Source organism: Canis lupus, chromosome 31 (genome assembly GCF_048164855.1).
Source record: "Canis lupus baileyi chromosome 31, mCanLup2.hap1, whole genome shotgun sequence".
Lineage (NCBI taxonomy): Eukaryota > Metazoa > Chordata > Mammalia > Carnivora > Canidae > Canis > Canis lupus.
The window spans coordinates 4,470,122-4,494,068 of NC_132868.1; the positions used below are offsets into that span (position 1 = coordinate 4,470,122).

Consider the following 23,947-nt stretch of genomic DNA (forward strand, 5'->3'; position numbering starts at 1 on the left):
CATTTTGGTATCTGAAACTAAGCTAACTACAGGGTGCAGTGCAGTTTAAAGTACAGCTTTAAAAAGGAGAATTATAGCAGATAGTATGTAATTTTCAAGATAAATTACTATTTCTAAATAATATAGGGATGATGGAGTTATCAGAACAAAAGGATTTTGATAATTATGTTCTAGATACCTAAGTGCATATTGTTCTGAGTAATTTCAAAGACAATAAACCAAAGCAAGATCTTTCAAATCCACAATTTTAGATTGTTTGAAAATTCCATTAATCCCTTTACAGCCTTTTTTTATGAAAATATTTCTAAATCTATTTGAAATTTTACTCTGAATAAAGCTTAGGCTATCTGCATAATCTTGGGTTAACTCAGAAGTCCCCATTCATATTCATGGTTTTGCTAAAGATCTAGTAAATCCATTGCATGCTTAGTATTTAGGAGACTACAAAACCAGCTTCCAAACTAAGCTTTATTTTATTATGCTCCCATGAGGATATTGCTTTTTATTGAATCATTTTTTTCTCTGTAAGTTTCACTTGAGCACCAAGGCAGAGTTAAAAATAGATCAGAGTTAGCTAGAATTATGTAGAACCATAGTGTGTATTTCTTATTTATGAACTATGGAAGAATTTCCCTTCTTTTTGGTCTCCTTTTTTGAATATCTACAAATAAAATACACTTCATTGAAAGAAGACTTTGGCTTTTACGGAGCATTTGATTTTTTTTAAAGATTTTTATTTATTTATTCATAAGAGACACAGACAGAGAGAGAGAGAGAAAAAGAGAGACAGAGACACAGGCAGGCTCCATACAGGGACTCCAAGGTGGGACTTGATCTTGGTCTCCAGGATCATGCCCTGAGCTAAAGGAGGCGCTAAACCACTGAGCCACCCAGGCTGCCCAGCATTTGATTTTTTTTAACAGAAATTAGTCAGTTGACTACTATTCTCAAACATAACAATATTTCCTTTAAAAAGCAGTTTTTACACACCTAATAAAGCTAAGCATTGTTCCCTTATTGGGTGATGTGTACATAATTAACATTCCCACTTTCACTTGGGAAGGCCCAAGAATGAAAATGAATGGAAGTAAGTCAAGCCTTGATTTCTATCTGCTTTGGGATGGGGCAAAGCAACCCTCACTTCTCTGGATCTCACAGCCAGCAACTGCAGATATGGCCAGGCATCCTTATTTTCTGCATTGCCGCTTCCCATAAGCACTCATCTGCCCAGACTAGCACAGTGCGAGCCTGAGGCTTCTCTTCTCAAATATTTTCATCACTCCACTGATGTCAGCACAGGTCTGCTGCCTCCCTCTTGTCCGCGGGTCAGAAACCCAGTTGTGTCCCCAGAAGCCAAAGACATAAACTGCCAAACCCAGACAGCTCTGTTTGGTCCTAGCAGCCACTGCGACCACCTTGCTGCTGATAATAAGAAGTTTCCTAATGTCCCCACCAGTCTCAGGGTGGATCAGAATTAATACAAAGCAATGCCTGCCACACCTGTCATCTCCTATCGGGCAAGTGTGTCCCTACTCACTTCCTGTGTGGTTGTGGTTGAGACTGTGCCTCAGATTCTGGGTAGAAATGGCCATCTTGCCTGATGCAGGCTCGGGATGAGTTTGGCATCAGTGTGTAGCTGAACATTTGGGACAGAGGTCTTTGGGGACCCTGGCCCTTCTCAGAAGTCTCCATCACCAGCCATAGATCCTTCACCTCCTTTTTGATGGTTTCTGAGGGACCTTGATCTCCATGATAGTCTGGCTGTCCCACTCTCTCCAACATATTTTAATTACTTTGACTTTGTCTTTTTTCTTTTTTTTTAAATTTTTTTTTAATTTAAAGATTTTATTTATTTATTCATGAGAGACAGAGAGAGAGAGGCAGGCAGAGACATAGGCCGAGGGAGAAGCAGGCTCCATGCAGGGAGCCCAATGTGGGACTCGATCCGGGGACCGTGGGATCACGCCCTGAGCCAAAAGCAGATGTTCAACTGCTGAGCCACCCAGGCATCCCACTTAAAAAAAAAAAAAAAAAGATTTCATTTATTATTTATTGAGAAAGAGAGAGCATGAGGTAGAGAGAAGCAGAGGGGCAGAGGCAGAGGAAGAAGCAGACTCCCTGCTGAGGAGGGAGCCAAACACGGGGCTTGATCCTAGGACCTTGGGATCATGACCTGAGCTGAAGGCAGATGGTTAACTGACTGAGCCACCCAGAAGCCCCTCAATTACTTCCACTTTCTAAAATCTCCAAACATGGACGACTAACTCCTGAATATATTTATTCAGAAATGTCATTTTTTAAGTGGACTATGGTGAATAACAACTCTCCATTTCATGGGTTGTGTTGTTTCACTTGATAAACCCAAAGTAAGGAAGGAAAAGCTGACAGGTCACTCTTTAAGAGCATGGCTCTGAGGCACCGAGAATAATCTACATATTCCAGAAAGCCTCTGCATACAGCCCCAGGCAGGCTCGGCTTAAATTTACCAAGATGCCTCCTTGATGGATGATGTTGTCATTTGACACTGACTACAATTGCAGGCGTAACAATACACTCATTCTTTCTGAGCCCTGGATGAGATGCCTGGGCTTAGAGACCAATTGTGAAAATGATAGTTATTGATAAATCCCCTGTGAGCTATTACACGTGTGCCTCTCTTTGTATGTACGCCCATCCTGCATGGCTTTTCTTTCTTTTTTTTTTTTTTTAACCAAACCTGTTAATATTACTGGGTTTTGATATTATTCTAGCTTATTTACTTTTTAAGAGAAATCTGTTTACATCTATTTAGAAAAATGCATCTTGGTATCCAAGTCATACACTATTGCTGTTATCTACATGACACTCTAGGGTACCTGTTAGGAAGACATTCATAATGCAAATGTTTCTTGTGTGTTTCTGTGTCCACTGTTCTTTAAGTGCAGAGGGAAGCATAAAGCACAAGATCACCCTTTCTTCTTTAAGAGAATACAGTGACATTTAATAGACAAGTGTATATAAAATGTTAAATATGGTGACATGGTAGCTTAGAAGAGTTTCATCAGTGACAGAGTTCTTGGTGAGAAACTCTAACCAATAGGACAAATTAGAATGTCCCACAGATGCATATTGGAATGTCATAGAAGGAGATGTTGGTGGACTGGCGATTAACTCCGTCTGTGCTTCTACTGATCCTAAGTGAAATATCCAAGAAATAAAGGTGATCCTTAGAACCTGGAGATGTAGGGGATTTGCTGAAGTGAGACAAGTTCAGAGAGACATGGAGGTGGGTGGGAAGGAGGGCGAGAGCCAAGGGCAGGAGCCAAGGTCATACTTGCAGCATCCTTTTCAAGGTCTAATCAAGGCTGGGCAGATGTACCAGTGTGAGTTGTGGTCAGCCACACGTGCCTTGCACAGGTCTATCCTGCCACCAATACTGATGACAGACCTGGTGCAGCTGGCCGAGTCCTGCAGGTTTGTGGCTAAGAACATGGCCTCTGGCACCACACTGCCTGAGCTCTAGGCCAGCCTCTGCCCTCTACAGACTCAATGACTTGAGCATAACAGTCTACCTCTTGGCACCTTAGTACTTGTCTGTCTTTTATTTTATTGTGGTAAAATATACATAACATAAAACTTGCCATCTTAAACATGTGAGACAGTACAGTTTTGGTTCAGTACATTCATGATGTTATCCAACCATCACCCTTACCCATTTCTAGAACATTCTTAGCTTGTAAGACTAAAGCTCTGTGCCCAGCAGGTTACAATTCCCCATTCCCCTCTCCCCCAGCCCATAGTAATCTCTATTCTACCTTCTATCTCTGTGAATTTGAGTCTTTAGGTACCTCATGTAAATGGAATCATATAGTATCTGTCCTTCTATGGCTGACTTACTTCACTTAGCATGATGTCCTCAAGGTTCATCCATGGTTGTAGATATATCAGAGTATCATTCATTTTTCAGCCTGAATAATATGCCATTGCATAAATAGACCACCTGTTGATGGATATTTGGGTTGTTTCCACCTTTTGGCTACTGTGAATAATGTCACTGTGAACATGAGTCTACAAACATCAGCTGGAGTCTCTGCTTTCCTGTTGTTTTGTTTTTGTTTTTAATTTACTAGGAAGTGGAAATTGCTGGCTCAAGTGGTATTTCTTTTTCTTTAAAGATTTATTTTTTTGAGAGGAGAGAGAGAGAGAGAGAGAGAGACAATGAGCAAGGAGAGGGACAGAAGGAGAGGGAAAGAGAAACACTAGCATGCTCTGCACCAAGTGCTGAGGCCGATGTGAGTTTTGATTCCATGACCCAAGCTGAAACCAAGAGAAGGTCACCCAGCTTACTGAGCCACCCAGGCACCCCTCAGATGGTATTTCTGTGTTTAACTTTGTACCTTAGTTTTCTTATGTATGAAACAGGGATAATCTTAGTTCCTGACGAGCAGGGCTGTTTTGAAAATTGAATGCTAGTGTATATGAAGTATTCAGCTCTGTCCAGAGAATTTAGAATACAGCAAGCTATAGGTAAGTGCTGGCCAGTTGATTTTACCTGAAGGTACAGCCTTGGGCTGCATGCATGGTGAGCATCTGCAGGGGAGGGGAGGTCTGAACATGAGCAAGTTTACCAACAAAGCAGCGTGCAGCTCCTGGTAGCTTTGGACCAACCTTTGGAAACATGTGGCTCCTGTCAGTACTGTTCTCCCTGTAGCTTTTGATATTTCTGGTCCCTCACAGCTGGGTGGTAGAATTTTGGATCACCTTTTCTCCAAAGCCCCGGGATCTTAAATCAAAATTTTTCAGTTAAACCTTTTGCTGAATTCTTTGGGAAAATCAAATAGGATTATATGCTTTTAATTTGAAAATGATACGCATCATACAAAGACAGTGTGTCCGTTTGTGCAGCCTGTAAATTTAACTCTGAAAGAGCACATGTGTTGGCAAGAGCCACCTAGTGAAGGGGGTTATCCAGAGAGGTAGTTTCCTGTTGGCAATTCAGCAGTTACTGAAACTGATCATCCAGTAACAAATTCATATTGGTAATTGTGCTTTAGGTGCTGTGACTGGGGCTGAGTTTGAGAAATCTCCTTTATTTTATTTATTTTTTTAAAGATTTTATTTATTCATGAGAGACAGAGAGAGAGAGGCAGAGACACAGGCAGAGGGAGAAGCAGGCTCCCTGCAGGGAGCCTGACGCAGGACTCGATCCTGGGTCCCCAGGATCAGGCCCTGGGCTGAAGGCGGCGCTAAACCACTGAGCCACCTGGGCTGCCTGAGAAATCTCCTTTAATACAAAATTCTATCTAGCCCCCTGGAGAGGGCTTTGTTGGAGAAAGACCCTTGCACACAGGGTTCTCCGTATGTGCCAGGTCACTGTTGGCTCCCTCCCATTAAAGCTGCAAGGCCTGGAGTGTCCTTTCACTGGTCCTTCTAGACCCAGAACAACAATAAAAACACTGTTTGCTGATGCTTGAAATTCTGTGAGTCAGAGAACAAAAGCTCTTCATTCCACAATTTACAACAAGAATACTTTTCGTTTAATGTGTTAGTGTGATTGTGTTAAGTCAGGGTGTAATAAGTCAAGAAAACCATTACAATGGTTTGGTTTTGTGAGGAGGTGAAAAGGCAGGTGTTGTGATTGAGTTCCTGAACAAGAGGGGGGGTCAGGCACGGGGAGCGTGGGAAGGTGGAGATCAAGGGTGAGCTACGCGCCTCCGGATGGGATGCCAGGGCAGGCAAGGAATTAGAGATCTCAGCACAAGGCTTTACAGCTTCTCCTGCCTGTCATCTTATCTTTATCTGAGATAGTTGCCAAAGGAGCTGGCCCTTCAAGGATTTAAAGTTTCTGCCCATCATGATTTCTGAGGATCACTTCTTAAACCTGGTTGAACTTGTATAACCAGGGAATTAATTTGCTGGAGAATCACTGTGACAATAACATAAAGAAACCAGGACTCAAGGGTGTGAGTGGAGGCCTGGGATGCCCCCAGATGGTACCTGGTGAGAAGGGAAATATGAAGTGCAGGAACCTGTGCCCCTCCATTCACAACAAGGAGAGGTAATGTGTGCTGACTTTGTCCAACGACAATGGACCTGGAGCTGGAGTCTGTGAACTCAGCTATGAGAAGGAGGGAGGGAGGGGATTTGGATATGTGAAGAGGGAGCATTCCAGCCAGATGATGGAGAGAGAGAGAGAGAGACAGAGAGAGAGACAGAGGGAAGACGAAAGAGACCAGCAGACAGAAAGAAAGAGAAAGATAGAGGGAAAGAGGAGAGAAAGGCCCACAGGGAGACAGAGAACAGGGTGGGGAGGGGGTGGAGAGAATGCAGATGCAGATGCAGATGCAAGAAGCCTTCCATACATTGGACCTTTAATGACACCAGTGAACGGACTGGTCCATTCTTCTCATTATATCCACTTGGTGGTGACCTGGGATTATCACTGGTTCCTCTCTCAAGCATGTGGACTCCAACCTGTGGCACTCTGCGCCTGAACCACGACATCTGTGAATAGCTGGGAAACACCCTTTTATAGGTTTGGAATTCTCTTGAAATGCAATGTTAAAATATAAACAGAAGACTGAAATGTCCTGTTCTGGGCACTGAAATTTAGGATCATTAATTGTTGAAGAATTGATGGTTATGTAATTATAGCTCTGTACATGTACTATGCATTTGTGTCTCCTGGGAAATTATTTTTCAAAGGCATAGAAAAAACTCCAAAATAGAAACCATAAATAAGCCCCTTAAGAAATAATCTTACATGATTTGAAAATAACACTATTCAGATATTGTAGAATGATCTGATATAGAGCTGAAACAAGTCTTGGAGAAAACATGTTATCCTTCATAATTGTGTCATATATCGGTTTTGAACAGAGCCAATATTTGTGGATTAAGTGTGAAATTAGTACCAGTTGTAGAATTTTTTTAATCTACATATACATAGCAAGTGCCAGGGAGAAGCCAGATCACTGCATATCATCATGGCAAATAGCCCCACTGGAACTCTTTCATATCAGAAAGATTGGACAGTATACATTGAAAATGTCCAAGGTTTCCAAGAGAAACTTGATTTTAAAAGCAATTAAAATATATGTGTGTTTCTCCACAAAAATATATGTGAGTAGCTTACAGAGATAGTATTTATCATTCTGAATTCTTGTGTTGAGGAAATGCTCTCTGCACCTTTCTCATCCAAGAATGGTGCCTGTGTCTGCGGAGTAACAGGATTTAATTAGTCTGAATAATGCAGTCTGATACCTGCTCCGGCTCTGTCTGCCATCTTGTCATGAGTAGGTGATGATGAGAATGATCGGGAAATCCTGGCTTATGGTATCTTTGGACAGCAGGAGAGTCTCATTCACATGGAGAAGGAGTTGGCTGGCTGCAGTGAATCCTCATTGTGAGTGCTGATTTGATATTGTCTCCCTGCAGATAAAGCCTGGATAGAATGTTGAATTCTAAGATGGAAAAGAGAGTTGATTGTAACCCGTGGCAGTGCTTCCAGAGGGTGATAGTAGCAAAACGGCAGACTGTAATGATGGGGTTATTATTGGAAACTTGGAGTTTTATAACTGGAAGGTAACTGACAGATTTCAGAAGAAAAATAATTTCTGGATATGAGGTGACTTGTCCAGATCCATGAGGTCAAGGCTATACAGGTGGGCTCCTAGAACTTTCTATCCAGGACCCTTTCCCTCAAACCACATAGTTCAGATATTGAATAATAAATTAATTCTCTCTCAGCCTGTCCTGCACATTTTACAGTCTTTATTCCAAAACACACAGAATCAAAAATCTGTTTGAGTGACAATATTAAAAGAGATTACTCTTTTTTTAACATTTACTTATCCGTCTAGCATTTAATATATTTTTTAATTTTCACAGTTTTGATGCCAGAATTACTAGCCAGCAGTCACACAGTGTCTCTGCTTGATTTGAGATGGATTTCTTCCTTCACTGTGCTTTAACATTGCCATGCGGAGCTCACCTCATACAGCTGGACAGACTACAGGTTACAGCAGCACCCTTTATACATGTAATCAGTTATAGGTAAAGGGCAAGAAAGGGGACTTTATAAATTATTCTTATTGGGAGTAGCTCCAGTATCACTTGTCGTTGTAATGGAATATGTAGCTTTCCGCATCATTTCCTAATGGATGTTTAACATTGGCTATGCACCATTCATTCAGTGAGATCCGTTGTTTGTTGCCCCTAACACTATGCCCTGCCTCAGAAGGAACGCAACATGATCTTTGTCTCAGTGGAACTACAAAAGGGGGTAAATCATGACCAACACTCAGTACATATCTACTGTATAATTTCTGCCATATACTGTCTCAACCAGAATATGAATAATGTGTGGCAGACTATTTTGATAGAAAATGCTAAGGAAGTTCATAGCAAGTATTAATTAAGTAGGTGTTGAATGGAGGTGCTTGGGTGGCTCAGTCAGTTAAGTGTCTGTCTTTGGCTCAGGTCATAATCCTGGGGTCCTGGGATGGAGCCCCACAATAGGCTCCCTGCTCACCTGGGAGTCAGCTTCTTGTTCACCCTCTGCCCTTACCCTCACTTGAACTCTCTCTCTTTCTCTGTCTCAAATAAATAATAAATAAAATATTTTAAAAATATATTAAATCAATTATGTGTTGGATGGTGGGGCATCTGGGTGGCCACCACCATCCTCTGACTCGGTTTCATCTCTGGGTCATGGAATCGAGCCATGCATCCATCTCTGGGCTCAGCGTAGAGTCTGCTTGAGAGTCTCTCTCCCTCTGCCCTTCTGGCTCATGCTCTCTCTTCCTCTCACTCACTAAAATAAATAAATAAGTCTTAAAAAAAGAAGTACATGCTGAATGGTGATGGCAGAGGGGATAATGGTGACAGGCATGCATTGAGCATTTACTATGAGTTAAACACTATGCTAAATATCTTACCTGGATTATCTCATTCATCTTCAGAACAATCCTTACTCCTTTATAAGAACAATGGGGAAGAAATAGAGGCTTAGCTAGATTAAATAAATTGCTCAATAATAATCAAGGAAGACTCAGAGAGAAGAGTCCTATGGTAGGCACCTTGATGTTAAGATAGGATTTATTTGACATTGGGATTGCTTGGGGGGGAGGTTGGAGGCAAAATAGAAAGTGCAATTGAAAGGTAATTAACACTAAAAAAGTGTATGACCATTTTAATTTTGAAAGAAAGCCTTTGGTTATGTCATTTTTCTGGAATGCACAATTTTCCTTTGACATAAATATTTATTGTATTTCAAAGTGGCAGTCAGTACATCCTCTGCTTGAACACTCAAAATAGCATAACTCTACTTCTCCATGAATTGAAATAGAAAATACAGAAAATTGGAAAACAATGAAAATTACATTAAGTAAACTATAAGCCAAATAGCACAAAGTTATAATTCCTCTTCCTTTATTTCCTTGGGTTTACATAATCACACTGCTCCTTTGTACATTGTTACCATCAATAGCATTTCTCCTAAACAGAAATCCTAGCTATATTAAGTATATTTATTGCACACTGCTAGGTGCTGAGCTCTGGCATATGGTAGATGAAATATCACAGCTTCCGCACCAAAGCTGCTAAGGATCAGCTGGAGATCAGGGCTGCCCATCTGACTCGGGAAAGCAGGAGGCACAGTGGTTGATGAGTTGGCATTGGATGAAGCCAGTCAAAACTAGAAGGGCCACAATTTAGGTCAGTCTACATGGCATCAGCCAGGACTGAAAGGAAATTAAGTAAGGCCTTGGAGAGTCCTCCGGGTGACAGGTTGCTGCAACTGAAACCAAGGGCCCATCCTACACTATAGGCTTCTCAGAAACACCTGTAAAAGGGATCCTGCTACTGTGAGCTTGATCACTTTCAGCCTAGTGCACCCCTCTCTCTGCCTCTGTGAATTTTGACATTCCTGGTTGATGAGAGAATGGTTAAATCCAGCATGATTTAGTTGTCCTGCAGAGGATTTATACTCATAGCAAGCTTCATGAAGTAACCTGGTCCTTCTCTTTAATTTCGGATAATCCTAGAATTCAGTAAGGGCAGGGCGATGATAATACTTGGAGCCAATACAATCCTTGTAGGCCAATCTAATTCTGATATAGATTGGCCTACAAAGTGGAATGCAATGGGATGCAAAGTGAGGACAGCCACCTAAATGTTCTCAGAAAAGGTAGTCCATGGTCACTCCTTACCCTGTCAGGTCAGTTTCCCCAAAAGAGGGGATTAAAGTTTATGCCTGCACCACACTCTCTCCCTTCCTTTCTTCCTTCCTGCCTTCCATTCATTCACCCATCCTTCCATCTAGAAAACACTTACTAAATACTTTCTTTGTGACTCGTGGTGCTCATGTACTGGTGAGGGGAAACAATAAACCAGTAAGCAAGGAAATAAAATCATATAATTTCAAACAGTGTCTTGTGTCTACCTCTGAAAGTACAGATGCAGAAGCCAAGGTGCCAGTGGTCTAGGACTATAGCACTCTAATATTTAGCAGCTGAGCATAAGGAGCCCACAAAAGAGAATGAAAAGTAAACCATACGAGCCTTTAAGTCATAAAACTGCTAAGAAGAGAGGATTTCAAGGAGGAAACTGTCAGGCATGTTCAATACCACTTTGAAGATGTGTAAGATAAAGCAAGACTAGTAACTGTTGGATGTGCTAACATGAAGGTCATTAGGACCTGGTCAAAATCAATTCAGTAAAATGAAGATCATGAAAGTCCAAGAATGGTACCCAAAGTAGTGGAACCTTTTAAAAAAGTTTTGCTATAGAAAGAAGCAGTAAGTGGTTGCCGTTAAGAACGGATTGTAATCAGGGCACCTGGGTGGCTCAGTCCTTTAAGTGTCTGCTCAGCTCAGGTCATGATCCTGGGGTCCTGGGATTGAGCCCTGCATTAGGCTCCTGGCTCAGTGGGGAGTTTCCTCTCCCTCTTTCTCTGCTCCCCCTACCCCCAATTTGTGCTCTCTCTATAGCTCACTCCCTCTTTCTCAAGTAAATAAAATCTTAAAAAAAAAAAAAAAGAATGGACTAATCAGGTATGTATTCTATAAAATTATGCTGAGCTGAATTCTGGCTCCCACTGTTTGCAAGCCGTGTTGCAATGGCCTGGTGGCCTAGCCTGACCGAGCCTCAGTTACTTCATCCATGCAATGATTTTAATAAGACCTATTAAGGAATGATGAATGGAGCTAAATATTTTCTTTTTTTTCTTTTAATTACATTTGCATGCGTGTTTGGAGGTAGAGAAGGGGGCACAGAACAACAACAAAAGCAAGAAGAAAAACCAGTAGATGTTTTGGAGGTGAAATTATATTACCTTAAAATTACTGAAGTAACACATAATTAGCATTACCCTATCCTAGAGAGAAGGAAGACTTTAGACCTCTTGAGAATTACCTTAACTTGATTTTATATGTGAATAATTTCCCTCAGTAAGGATGATATAAAGGCTTGACTTATTTATATTTCTTAAATTTATTAGTTAAGTATATATCTTAGAGTAGTTAAAGTAGGTGTAAAATTACAGAAGATCAAATTAAGCCAGTGATTTAAGGGCTGAGAGAATGATCTCATGATTTCAGTATATTTTGTGCTGGGAATTCAGCAGTGAGCGCCAGCCAGATCTCGTATGGAACATATACATGGTGTAAGTGTTGCATATTCAGAAGCTACAACTTCCTGATATTTGGAATGTTGAAATTCCTTTTGATATTGGAAGGTAATTATGGTAATGCACTTGCCCAAGAAATGTGTATTTCATATGAAAGATTCATTCTAGGTGGTAGGAACGATGTTAACGTGGCCCACTGCAATACTTATGACCGTTAACACCATTAGTTCCTGTGTGTATGGAAAGGGGCAATGCCATGAAGTAGATCATGTTTTAAATTCATATCTTTGGAGATAGGAATGGTAGAAGAAAATCCCTACTTTTCATATGGCAAAGTTAAGTTACGTGGTGTGATCGTTTGGTAGGAGGATAGATGATTAAAAGCAAGGCCCCCTGACGATCAGCATGGTATCTCCATCTCTGGTGAGGCATCTGCATAATTAGATTGATACCATGCAAGCAAGAAAATGTCAAACACAGCTCACAACATTGTGCAAGTAGTTAGTCTTCATTCTGAATGCTTCCTAATCACAGCCAAAACATCTCTGGCACAATTTACACAGTTTTTCAATGAGCAGAAAATGAGTATTTTAGCTCTAGCCATTCTTGCACGCCAAGGAGGAAGTGGTTCTGTGGCTGTAAAGATGATTTTTTAATAAGAGCTTTGTTGAGATTAAGTTCACATGCCATAAAATGTGCTTAAAAATGTATGTTTCGGTGAGTTTTAGTATATTCCCACAGTTGTGTAATTATCACCAGTAAAATTAGAACATTTTCATTAACTACCCCCAAAGAAATGCTGGACCTATTACTTAAGGCTCTTCATTCTCTTTTCCTCTCACCCTTGACACTCACCGAGCTACTTTGTGTCTCTATGTATTTGCCTCTCCTGGACCTTTCATAGAAATGGAATCATAGAAAAAAAAAAAAAAAAAAGAAATGGAATCATAGGATGTGTCATCTTTTGTAACCAGCTTCTTTAACTTAGCAAAATGTTTTCTTTTTTTTTTTTTTTTTAATTTTTATTTATTTATGATAGTCACAGAGAGAGAGAGAGAGAGGCAGAGACATAGGCAGAGGGAGAAGCAGGCTCCATGCACCGGGAGCCTGATGTGGGATTCGATCCCGGGTCTCCAGGATCGCGCCCTGGGCCAAAGGCAGGCGCCAAACCGCTGCGCCACCCAGGGATCCCTGCAAAATGTTTTCAAAGTTCATTTATTTTGTACACATATGAGTACTTCATTCCTGTTTATGACTGAATAATATTCCATTGGGTAGCTAGAATTTTTCTTGTTATCCATTCATCAGTTGATGGACATTTGGTTTGTTTCCACTTTTTGGCTATTCTGAGTATCCTCAAGTTTTATGTGGAGCTTTCATTTATCGTGGGGAGGGTGAGGAGTGAAACTGTTAGATCATATGCCAACTCTATATTTAATAATTCAAGGACCTGGCAAAGAGTTACCAAAGTGAAACCACCATTTTATATTCTAAGAAGCAACTAAGGAGGGTTCAAGTATTTCATCAGTCTTGCCAACGCTTGTTAGTATCTGCCTTTTTACTTTATTGCAGCCATTTTAGTAGGTATGAAGTATTTTATGGTGGTTTTGACTTGCGCTTCCTCAATGACTAGCAGTGTTGACGGACTCTCCATTTGCTTATTGGCCATTTATATATCTTTTCTGTAGAAATGTGGGATTTTGTTCTTAGCTTCATTTTCAAATCATCCATTGCTACTGTGTAGAAATGCAAATTATTTTTGTATATTGATCGCATGTTCTGCAACTTTCCTGAACTTAATTATCAGTTCTAAAAGTTGTTTTGTAGATTCTTAGGATTTTCTTTATACAAGGTTGTATCATCTGTGAACAGCAATAGTTTTACTTTTTCCTTTCTAATCTAAATACCTTTTATTTCTTTCTCTTGCCTAATTTCCCTGGCCATGATCTTCATTACCATGCTGAGTAGAAGCAGCAATCGTGGAAGTGTCCTGTTGCTAATTTTAGGGATGATTTTAGATGTGATTACTTCTAATGATATATATTGGTGGAGACTCTGAAAATTCAGTTACTCTTGCTCATTTTGTTTAATAATAATGAAATGATTGTACTTAATAAGTTAAGTAAATATTTTTTACTTGAATCAAACTATTAACAAGTTTTCTATAAACTAAACTAAAAGATTTCATTAGAGATTCTGTATTTTACAGCCTTTTGCTAAAAATTTAACCTTTGAATATTTAGATTTTCCATGTAATTTACACATGCACTTCTGCTGAAATTCAAACATGATTGTTATTTTAAAGCCCAAAGTGGTGCTGTGCTCATTAAAAGAAATATTTCATAATGCTATAAAAATTATGTAATTGCATAGTTGTGTTTTGTTTTATGTCCAGGATTACAAGATAAAAGAAAATCAAAGATATGGTATAGAATATCATATAACTCAGCCTAGTTTGTCCCTTGATAATAACGTCTTGAAACTTCTTAACCATCAGCTAAATAACTCCATACACTTCCATGTGCTACCTAGTGAAGTGGAGCCCCTACTGGTCAAGATGCATCATACACTGAATTTCCATTGGAGACTCTATTCCTCTCTTTTCTAATTTTTCACATTGCATTACTATGGTCTTGTCAGCAGAAAGAGGATAGTAGCTTCATTTTGTCTGCAGAGTTTCACATCATTAACCTTCTAGTGTCACTTTTATTATACAAGGAAAATAAATGGACTAATATTTGAGGAAAAGCACTGCAGTATTCCCCGTGCTGAGAAAACACACTGATTTCAGAGTGTGATGACCCTGATGCTTCTGCTCAGAAAAGCATCCTCCTTTCATTAGAGAATTGGTTTTGTTGGTGTGAATTAATGAGATGCATGATTTTGTTTGTTTGTTTGTTTGCCCTGCTTTTAAGGGAACTTGATTGATTTCATATTATGTGACACAAATATTAGTACACATTCTTTTCATTACTGCAGTGCAAAAAGTATTTGAATGCTATAGAATTTTCATCGCATGTGATTTTTTGAGGAGTGTGCATGTGCATTTGCAACTCATGCAGAAGGAAGGTCAGAGTCTAAGCAAATGGGTACTTTAGAGGTTTGTTTTAATATTTCCTGTGCATATGCCTAAAATGCCAACTTCTGTGCGTAACTGTCACTGTACATTTACGCAGCATTGCTTTTTGAGGTCACACTGTGACATTTAAAGATGAGGGATTTTTATATTATAGACAGTTGAAAGGACACAGTAAAATAAGCTTGACAGCTAATCATCCTTGAGATGTGTTATACAATTATATAGAGAGAAAACGATTTTTAAATATTTGTATTGTATTCATACTCTTAAACATGTTATTAACTCAAAATTCATCATGGGAATACAGCCAGCTGTCCGGGAAAGAGCATAAATAAGTTCTTAGCAGAACAAGACATATATCTATAACATAATTTTTAAAGGCTGAAATATCTTGCATGTATAGCCATGTAGTAGGTTTTATCTTCAATCTTTTCAGAGGTCTCAATCAAATCTATTATAGCTAAATACTAGTTCATTTCTTAAGTTATTTCTTTATTATCAATATATGCAAATGAAATTGCTGGCCCAATGACATATTTGTCTTTAGTGCGTTTGATACTTACATATACGTTCTGTTGTCTTACAATTTATTTGTTAATATATCACTTTCTCTCTTTTTTAGATTATTGAGTCATGTGTCTCTGGACCAAGGAAAATAGATGGTATAGACTTAATAAATGTCTGTCCAGTAAACAGTTCCATTTATAGTTAGGCACATTTGGAAATAAAGATATTCTCAACAAAAGTTTAAAAACTATAGAACTGGGGCACGTGGATGGCTCAATCAGTTAAGCGGCCTCTTGGTTTCAGCTCAGGTTGTGATCTCAGGGTCCTGGGATTGAGCCCTGGGTCAGGCTCCAGCCCCATGTCTGGCTCCGTGCTCAGTGGAGAGTCTGCTTGTGGATTCTCTCTCTCTGCCTCTTCCCCTGCTCATGCTCTCTCTCTTTTTCTCTCAAATAAGTAAATCTTAATAAATAAATAAATAAATAAATAAATAAATAAATAAATAAATAAACTATAGAACTAAATTGCTAAAAAATCAAATCCAGAAAGATGTTTAAACCATCGATACCTATTTGGTGATCTTCCCTTACACATTTTTACTCATTTTCTGTCATTTCTCTAATAGAGATGGTTTCTGATTTAATTGTGAAAATTGTAACTTTGAAGTGAAATAGTGAGTTGCAGAAAAATTGAGTGCAGTTACGTATCTAAGATAGGAACCCAAGAATGTAAGTGCTAATCCTTTCTGCAACACACTGACCAAATGTTTTGCAGCCTATTTTCTGAAATAGATGTGAAAGATTTAGAAATAATCAGCACAGCCCATATTGTCAAGGATTTCACGGTTTGTTGTTAGTTGAGACCAGTTTGTAGAACACGCATGGTGTCAGGTCGTGAATCAGGTGCACACGTTGAGACCCCTGGATCCTTACAGAGAGAAAGGGGATAGAAGGAGAGGACATTTTTGTGGACCATTCAGACCTGTAGCCATGGAAGAGATGAGGTGAGACATGCACACAGCTTGAGTGTAACCCAGTGGGCTAGATTCTCCTGATAGGCATCTGCATGTATCTTGTGTGCCCCCTCCTGGATGCCTGGCAATCAGGGTTCCTGTGCAGACCAGCAGTTCTGTGAAGAAGAGCAGCCATGAAAATGAAGCAGACCATGATAAGTGGATGAGTTATATAAGAAATAGTGAAAGGGACTATAAGGTAAAGGAGGGAAACTGAGTGGGAAAAATTAGAGAGGGAGACAAACCATGAGAGACTCCTAACTCTGGGAAACAAACAAAGGATTCCCCAAGGGGTGGTGGGCAGGAGGATGGGGTGACGGGGTGACAGTCACTGAGGGGGACACTTGATGGGATGAGCACTGGGTGTTATACTGTATGTTGGCAGATTGAATTTAAATTTAAAAAAAAAGAAAAAAAGAAGTGGATGTGCAACCTTTAGGGCATTCTGGAAAGGAGAATGTGAGAGAGTTTTGCAGTGCAAAGAAGAAATGAAGTCAAGAAGAGAAGAACTTGTATTTATGTGAAAGAGTAGCTTTATGTACTTGAGAAAACATGCGTTTTGGGGAGCATTTCCGTTTTTTCTCCCATTGCCTTGGGTGAAAGCTAACATAGTTAATGAACTGAACACCCATGTTGTCTCACACGTTCTCGTCATCATGCTACCAGAAGAAACCAAGAACTGGCAGAGATTTGTACTTCATCACCCTGTAAATCAGCTGGTAATCATGTCCCATGCCAAAACCTTTAACCAGGGTGCAGGGTGTAGGACCACCTGGAGAGGTGATGAAAGGCAAAGGAGAGCCGTACACCAGATCAGTAAAACTGAACCTTGAAGGATGAGTGAAGTGTGTCCAATACGGAAAGGAAGTGACTTTACGTCCATGTGATATTGACACAAACACGTGAAAGCCTGTATAGGAAGAGGTAAAGAAGCATGGGGATTTATGCCAGTGAACTCATGGCTGTCAAGGTCCAAAGACCTTTAATTTACCTTTACTCTTTGGGAAATTGATAGCAGAATTTTAGCCTTTAAAAACATAATAATGGAGATACTAGCTGCCTAGATTTGATTTAGGGAAATAATTCTAGCCAAAACGTATAGCGGCAGATTACGGGGAAGCAGGAATAAGGGCAGACTTTATAGAATTGGGGGTAGATTGCTGCATAACTCACAGGGCCCGATTCAAAATGAAAATGTGAGTATTGCTAAAAAAAATTATTGGGACTTTAAAGATGACAACAGCAGAGCAAGGGATTCTTCTAAATGCAGTATCCTGTGCACCTGCACAGGATCATGTGTCCTTGAAGCCAACCCTGGTTGGTGAAAAAGTGAGAGACGAGATAAATCCAGCATACTTCTGTGCTTATGTTTGAATGTAAGGCATCATTGTCTCGTTAAAAGGGAATTGAATTCAGAAAGAAAATCTGCTTCACAAGGATGTAAAATATATTTGCCTTGATGATTTCGAGCTGACTTCAAAAACATTCCTTGGTAATGTCCAGGGGCATTCAGAAGTATGAATATGAATGTCAGAAGTGAGGAGATATTTTAAAATTTAAAAGAGTTGAGTGTTAGCAACAGAGAGGTGATATATGAAACCCTCGTGAAAACCACATGGAATGAGAATAAATGTGACCAAGGGCAGAATCTTATGGGCCACCAGAGTTCTAAATAGGGGAGGAGATTTCTTAAGGTGTCTTTTTTTTTTCTTCAGTATTCTAGCCTCTAGCTCAATTCTTAGTATGTAAAGGTGAAATTAATGGACAGAAGAAAAATGAAAGATGAAATTATTATTTGGGACCAAGATTCAGTTGTCCACTGCATTTCCAGAAATTAGATAATCCATCCATTAAATGTAAACAAATGGGCTTGTTCATCAACCCCTGAATTTGGAGGAAATTTAATGAAATGGGAAACCCTTGAAGCCAGGGATTTTATCTTAGCTCTCCACTCACATCCATCCTTGGTTCCATCACTCACCCTTGCCCGCCTACACTTCCTCGTTAAGACAACTTTGGCAGCGGTGTAGGATTCCTGCCATCTCTAATCTTCTCGCCAGGCATGGCTCTGGCTCAATTATTCTAATTTCCTGACACATCCTGGGTTAAAACTTTGGTTTTGATCTTTGCCTACTACAGATAGAAACCAAATAGAATGATATGTCCATGACTCATTAAATGTTAGATATTTTTTCTTTAAGAAAGTGAAATGACCTTTAGCATTTTCTGAGAAAACATGACAGAAAGGCTGAGAGTAATGACTCCTTTAAAGAATAACTCCAATCAGCTCTCAGCAAGACAACGTGAAATGCCACAGGGCTTTCACTGAGCAAGGCCTTATTATCATAAAGTTCAGATTCTTGGACATAGCACCATATTATCAAAGTTCCTTGTGTTGTCATGTAGAGAGTTTGCTACGTGTTCCTCTTTCATGATCCAATGATGAAAGCTGGAGACAGAATTTCTATTCAAATGCATTTTATGTGAGCCTATTTACTTTTTCTTTGAGTTCTGTTTCTTGCATAATTTTTAAGGCATATCACAAATATGTACAATATAAAGTCCTAGTAATAATTAATGAAAGAAAAGTACAAATGAAGAATACCCAATTACATAAACATAACCACAAGTAAAGTTGTCATAACTGACACCTAAACAAACACAATTCATCTCTTAGAACAGGTATTTAAACTCGTGCTTCATAAACTCAGGATCATAAGAGCCAAGGATCTTGCTAGATGCAGATTCGGAGTGAGTGGTCTGGGGATGGAACCCAAGATACAGCATTTTTAACTAGCTCTTTGGTGACTCCCATGTTCTCATCAAAGACTGCACTAAAGTAGCAAAGATTATGGTCTTAAGGCAAAATGCAGGATTTTTTATTATTATTCTCTTTTTTTTGTAACTTGTGAAGCATTGGTTCTTTTCCTAAAAATTATGATAAGCATTTCTGGTTTGATAGGAAGGGGAACCTTCTCTAGAGAAGGTGAAAAATGTAAACACACTCCCCAGTAATGCCTGTTTGGAATGATAGCTGTGTCTGAGCTGAAATTTAGATGTGTTTTTCCTAAATTAAGTGTAAAGGGATTATGAGATCTACTTTGGTGATTTTTTTCTTACTTCAGAGATTCTATATATGTCATACATTTAAAAAAAAACACAATAGAACACTAATTCTTATGTTACAGGATAAACTGAGGCGTTTATAAAAATTTGAGTAAAAATCCATTCGCATAGGGCAGCACCAAACTGGAAGTGGTTAGTATCACTTCACTGACTTCAACCAGGAAGGAGGAAAAAAGGAAGGAAATCATCACTTGGCTGTAGCTTAAAGCTTTGTTGGTTGTTTGTGGTTGGTTGTCCTTAGCGTTTTGATTTCAGAACCTTGAGGCATTTGCAGGCATAGGTTTTGGCTGGCTTACATAAGCCGCCTTGGCATTCAAGTAGTCAAATGGCACCCAGTCTAATGGCTTCCTTGTTTAATTAACACCTATTTTTTACCCTTTATTTTATTTAGATATCTTTGTGTCCCCTTTTCTCTACTGTTCATTTTCTCCACCCTGTAATTATAAATATTCTCCTGCTTCCAAGCTCCTCTTACACCTTTTAAGCCTCATACTTTCATTATTTTTTTTCCCTTATTTACTTTCTTTTCTTTCTTTTCCCCAGAGTCTACTCTTCGATGGGAGGAACAAGGAAAAAGTAAAGCTGTTTTGAGCTAGATAAATGTTATAAAATATCCTATATTTTATAAGATGCCTTTTTAAATAGTTTTTTTTTATAGTTCCAAAATGTGTGTAATTTCTGGCATCCTCTGTCTGTTTTATGAGCACCTTTTATAAGTCTAAATGCCTGTATTTACAGAGAATTGTTCCCTTTAGCCAATAAAACTCAAATCTGTTCGCAGATGCAATGCCTTAAGGAAACCAACAGAATACCAGCTTTTCAGAGTTACTGGAAATGTGGTCTTTCTTATTAACACTTAGTTACTTGATCTTTATAGTGTTCTTTTGTATTTTAAAGCAGCCAATTGGTTTTTGTCTTTAAAAAAGTCAGAGAGGGGCGCCTGGGTGGCTCCTGATCCCAGGGTGCTGGGATCAAGCCCTCCATTGGGTTTCCTGCTCAGTGGGGAGTCTGCTTTTCTCTCTTCCTCTGTCCTTCCTCTGCTTGTGCTCTACCTCTCTTTCTCATGAATAAATAAAATCTTTTAAAAAAGGTAAAAGATATCACAGTTACCTATGTCAAAAGCCAATCTTGTAAATATCACATTAAAGTTACCCCCAACATGATATTTGTAGTGATTCTCTTCAATTCTAATACTATTACTTATTCTGTAGTTTCATGACAACTTGGAAACTGTGCTGCATCCTGGAGAAATTTTTTATTTTTTATTTTTTATTTTTTGCAACTCAAAGTTGTTTTTTTTAAATTTATGTGTGAATATTAAAACTTTTTCAAACGTAACATAAAAGACTTTTTTAATTTGATAATGTGTGGTGTTTGGGGCCATGTTAAAAAAAAAAAAAAGTTTTTTCCTTTGCATTATCATAGAGGAAGCAGAAGGGAAACAGCTACCTCTCCAGCTCTCCCATCTGTTTTCAGTCTGAAGTCCCAGGACCCTGGTGATTGTTAGCACACCAGACCATCAATGTAAGTGCAAGGAGAAAATTCGGGTCCCAGATCAGCCTAAATCTTTGTATTTAAATGCGTATGTGGAAGAGAGAACCTTAGCTACAAAATAGACACCTAGTTTTGTCCCTAAGAAAAGGAAAAATTTATAAGCATAGTTTTTCTGACCAGAGAAACCAGCTATTTCCAGTAGCAGAACTGTTTCCTTAGAATAAGTCCTCAAAGACAGTAGAATATTATTTTACATAATTAAAATAATTCCAAATCCTAATAGGTCCTAAAATTGCGAACCTCAAGACAAAGAGATACAGTAAATAATGTCACCTCCTCTGTAGCTAATGCTGACAAAATAAAATCCCCTGTGTTATATGTCCAAAGCATCCTGCCACTGAAGGCTTACCTAACCCTACTTGCTAGAGTTCAGCTCAGTCAGGTACCCAAGTATTGCTGAGCATTGCACCCGAGACCTCCCTGCCTGGCTGTGGACTGGGTCCTCCAGTGCTGGCCAGTGGACTTCTCTTGTCCTGAGTCCTCTGTTGCTGCTGATAATGCCCAGGAATGTGTCATCTGGGCAACTCCACGTTGTGGGCAGAGCCCTCACTATCAAGTTTCCACAGCATTGATTATTCTAAAGTCTTGGGACATCCCATGAGGAAAAGGCATACGTCTGCTCTCAGAATAGGGTTCTGGCTGGCTGGAAGGCCCTGCCAGGCTTCTCAGCAGCCTCATAGGGTTGGGGAGGGGGACTGTGTCTCTTTGCCACACCCCTAAACCTATGTAGCACCGCCTTTGTGCCAATAAGGAGGGAGGAATCCCTTCCCCCTCAAAAACTTAGTTTATTTCCTGCCTCTAGTGGATGGAGGTAGGACATTCACTTCTCTGAGTGAATCCCCTGCCCACTCTACAAGGTACACTCTGGACGCTGTACCCTAATCAGGAGTGTCTCAGCCCCTTTGGGCTGCTGTAACAAAGCAACACAGACTGTGTGACTTATAGAACACAGAAATTCATTTCACAGTTCTGGAGGCTCAAAGTCCAAGATCAGAGCCATCACAGTTGGGTTCTGGCAAGAGACATTTTCCTGGTTCACAGATGGCCAACTTCTTGTTTTATCATGGAGAGTGAGGAGGAGTGAGGACATTTGGGGTCTCTTTATAAGAGCACTAATACCATTCAGGAGGACACCACTCTCATGATCTAATTCACCTCTCAGAGGCCCCACCTCCTTATACCATCGCTTGGGGGTTAAGGTTTCAACATATGAACCTGAGAGAGAGATATAAACATTCAATCCATTGCAAAGACCATCACAATACTCAGAGGTATTTTCCATTTGGCTCATCTTTGTCTTAATTTCATGGGGCTCCAGCTATCTAATACAGTTCACGTGGACCAAACTCAGTCCAATTGCTCATCACAGGTTTTTGTTTAAGGAGAGGTCAGGAGAGGACCAGGCCACCTCTAGTAACACTCACTCTGTACCCCCCAACCAAGATTTTGTGAGAACTGTTTGGAGCAATTGTGGACATGTCAAACACACAGGCATAGAGTACTTTCATCCTATACATAAATATCACCCAACTAAAAATACACGCAGTCCATATTCCTAAATAACACAAAGTCCTGACTGAAGCACCTGCAAGATTCACACCTGTCTTCCATTTCCATGACCCAAACAGTTCTCCAAAGCGATGTCCCATTCAAAAAGGGAAGTTTACTGTGAAGTCAAATTCCATTTGTTGGTATAAAAACAGCACCATTCCAGGTTGGGATATTTTGAGACCTTTTCCCAAGAGAACTTCCATCATGATTAGCTCAGGATGTTAGTCAGTCATAATGGGAAAAGGACTGCATCTTCCACAGGTGTCCAGCATGTTTCCCAAATATGAATCAGCCGGTTGGGGATTCTGGAACAATTGTCAAGATATAGAATAAGCAGTTGTTTTTCAATTTGAAACAGAGTCATTTAGATGGAATCAAGCCCTTCATTTTCCAAGTACATTTTCCACAGACATTTAAGGCCTGATGAGTCTGTGCTGGGGATTTTAATAACAGCAGAAAATAAACATAGTTAAAATAAAAGTTGTTTTTACCCCATATGCACTCAAGTGTCTTGGTGGTGGAGAGTCAGATGATTAATGCACAACGAGGTGATGAATAATAAAATAAGGTGTACAATAAAGCATAGTGAGAAGAGCCAGAGAGTAGGTTGGAAATGGCTTTAGAAGACTATTGTGTGGGGCCACCTGGATGGCTCAGTTGGTTGGGCATCTGCCTTTATCTCAGGTCATAATCCCAGGGCCCTGGGTTCAAGCCCTGCATTAAGACTCCCTGCTCAGTGGTAAGCCTGCTTGTCTCTCTTTCCCTGCCTGCTGCTCTGCTCTCTTTCATTCTCTCTTTCTCTTTCTCAAATAAAGAAATAAAAATATTTTTTAAAAAGACTGTTGTGTGAATTGAGTGTTGAAAGGTCATAGTTCTCTGGCAGCACCATGTGGACTTCGTGGCATGTTGGTCTCCATAAAGAGAATGGCTGGAAATGGAGACTCTATTCATCGTATATACATATATGTGTATCCACATGCTTTAATCATGTATTGAATTTTTTCTGAGCTATGGACACAAATGAAAGTTAGACCATTCTTCTGCAGGGATCTCTTTGGAGTGAGACTTTGGACACTTCTTTTCTACATGGCTTTGGCAAGCAAATAATCTAAGCATTGCTTACTTTTTTTTCTCGGAGTGGCTTTCTAAACCAATTGTCCCGTGTTGTATATGAAAGGGAGGCCATCGCCAAATACAGGCTGTTGATTTTCTCACCAGAGACTGATAGCAGGTTAACAGACTCCAGGCATCTGTGAAGAAAAGAATACCAAGTTCTGGGAGAGAATTTGGTCTCTGGAAATTTGAGTTGACACAGTTTGCTTGTGCTATGAGTGCAATATGTGGAGACAAGGGGTTATATCTAAAGGAAAAGTCAAATAAAACTGCCAGGTGGGCCACCTCTAGACTATGTACCTGAAGGACTTACACAGAGAGAAAGAAACTATCACAAACCCAGTAGTACTGAAAGTCATAAGACAGTGGATGTGCCAAATGGAGAGATGGAGGGACATAG

At 39.7% G+C, this 23,947-nt stretch overlaps 1 protein-coding gene across 5 annotated transcripts in view; it reads left to right on the top strand.

The window, feature by feature from the left end:
• CTNND2 (catenin delta 2) overlaps window positions 1-23,947 on the top strand; it is a 914,420-nt gene that overhangs the window by 364,786 nt on the left and 525,687 nt on the right. The gene's annotated exons all lie outside the window — the stretch shown is intronic.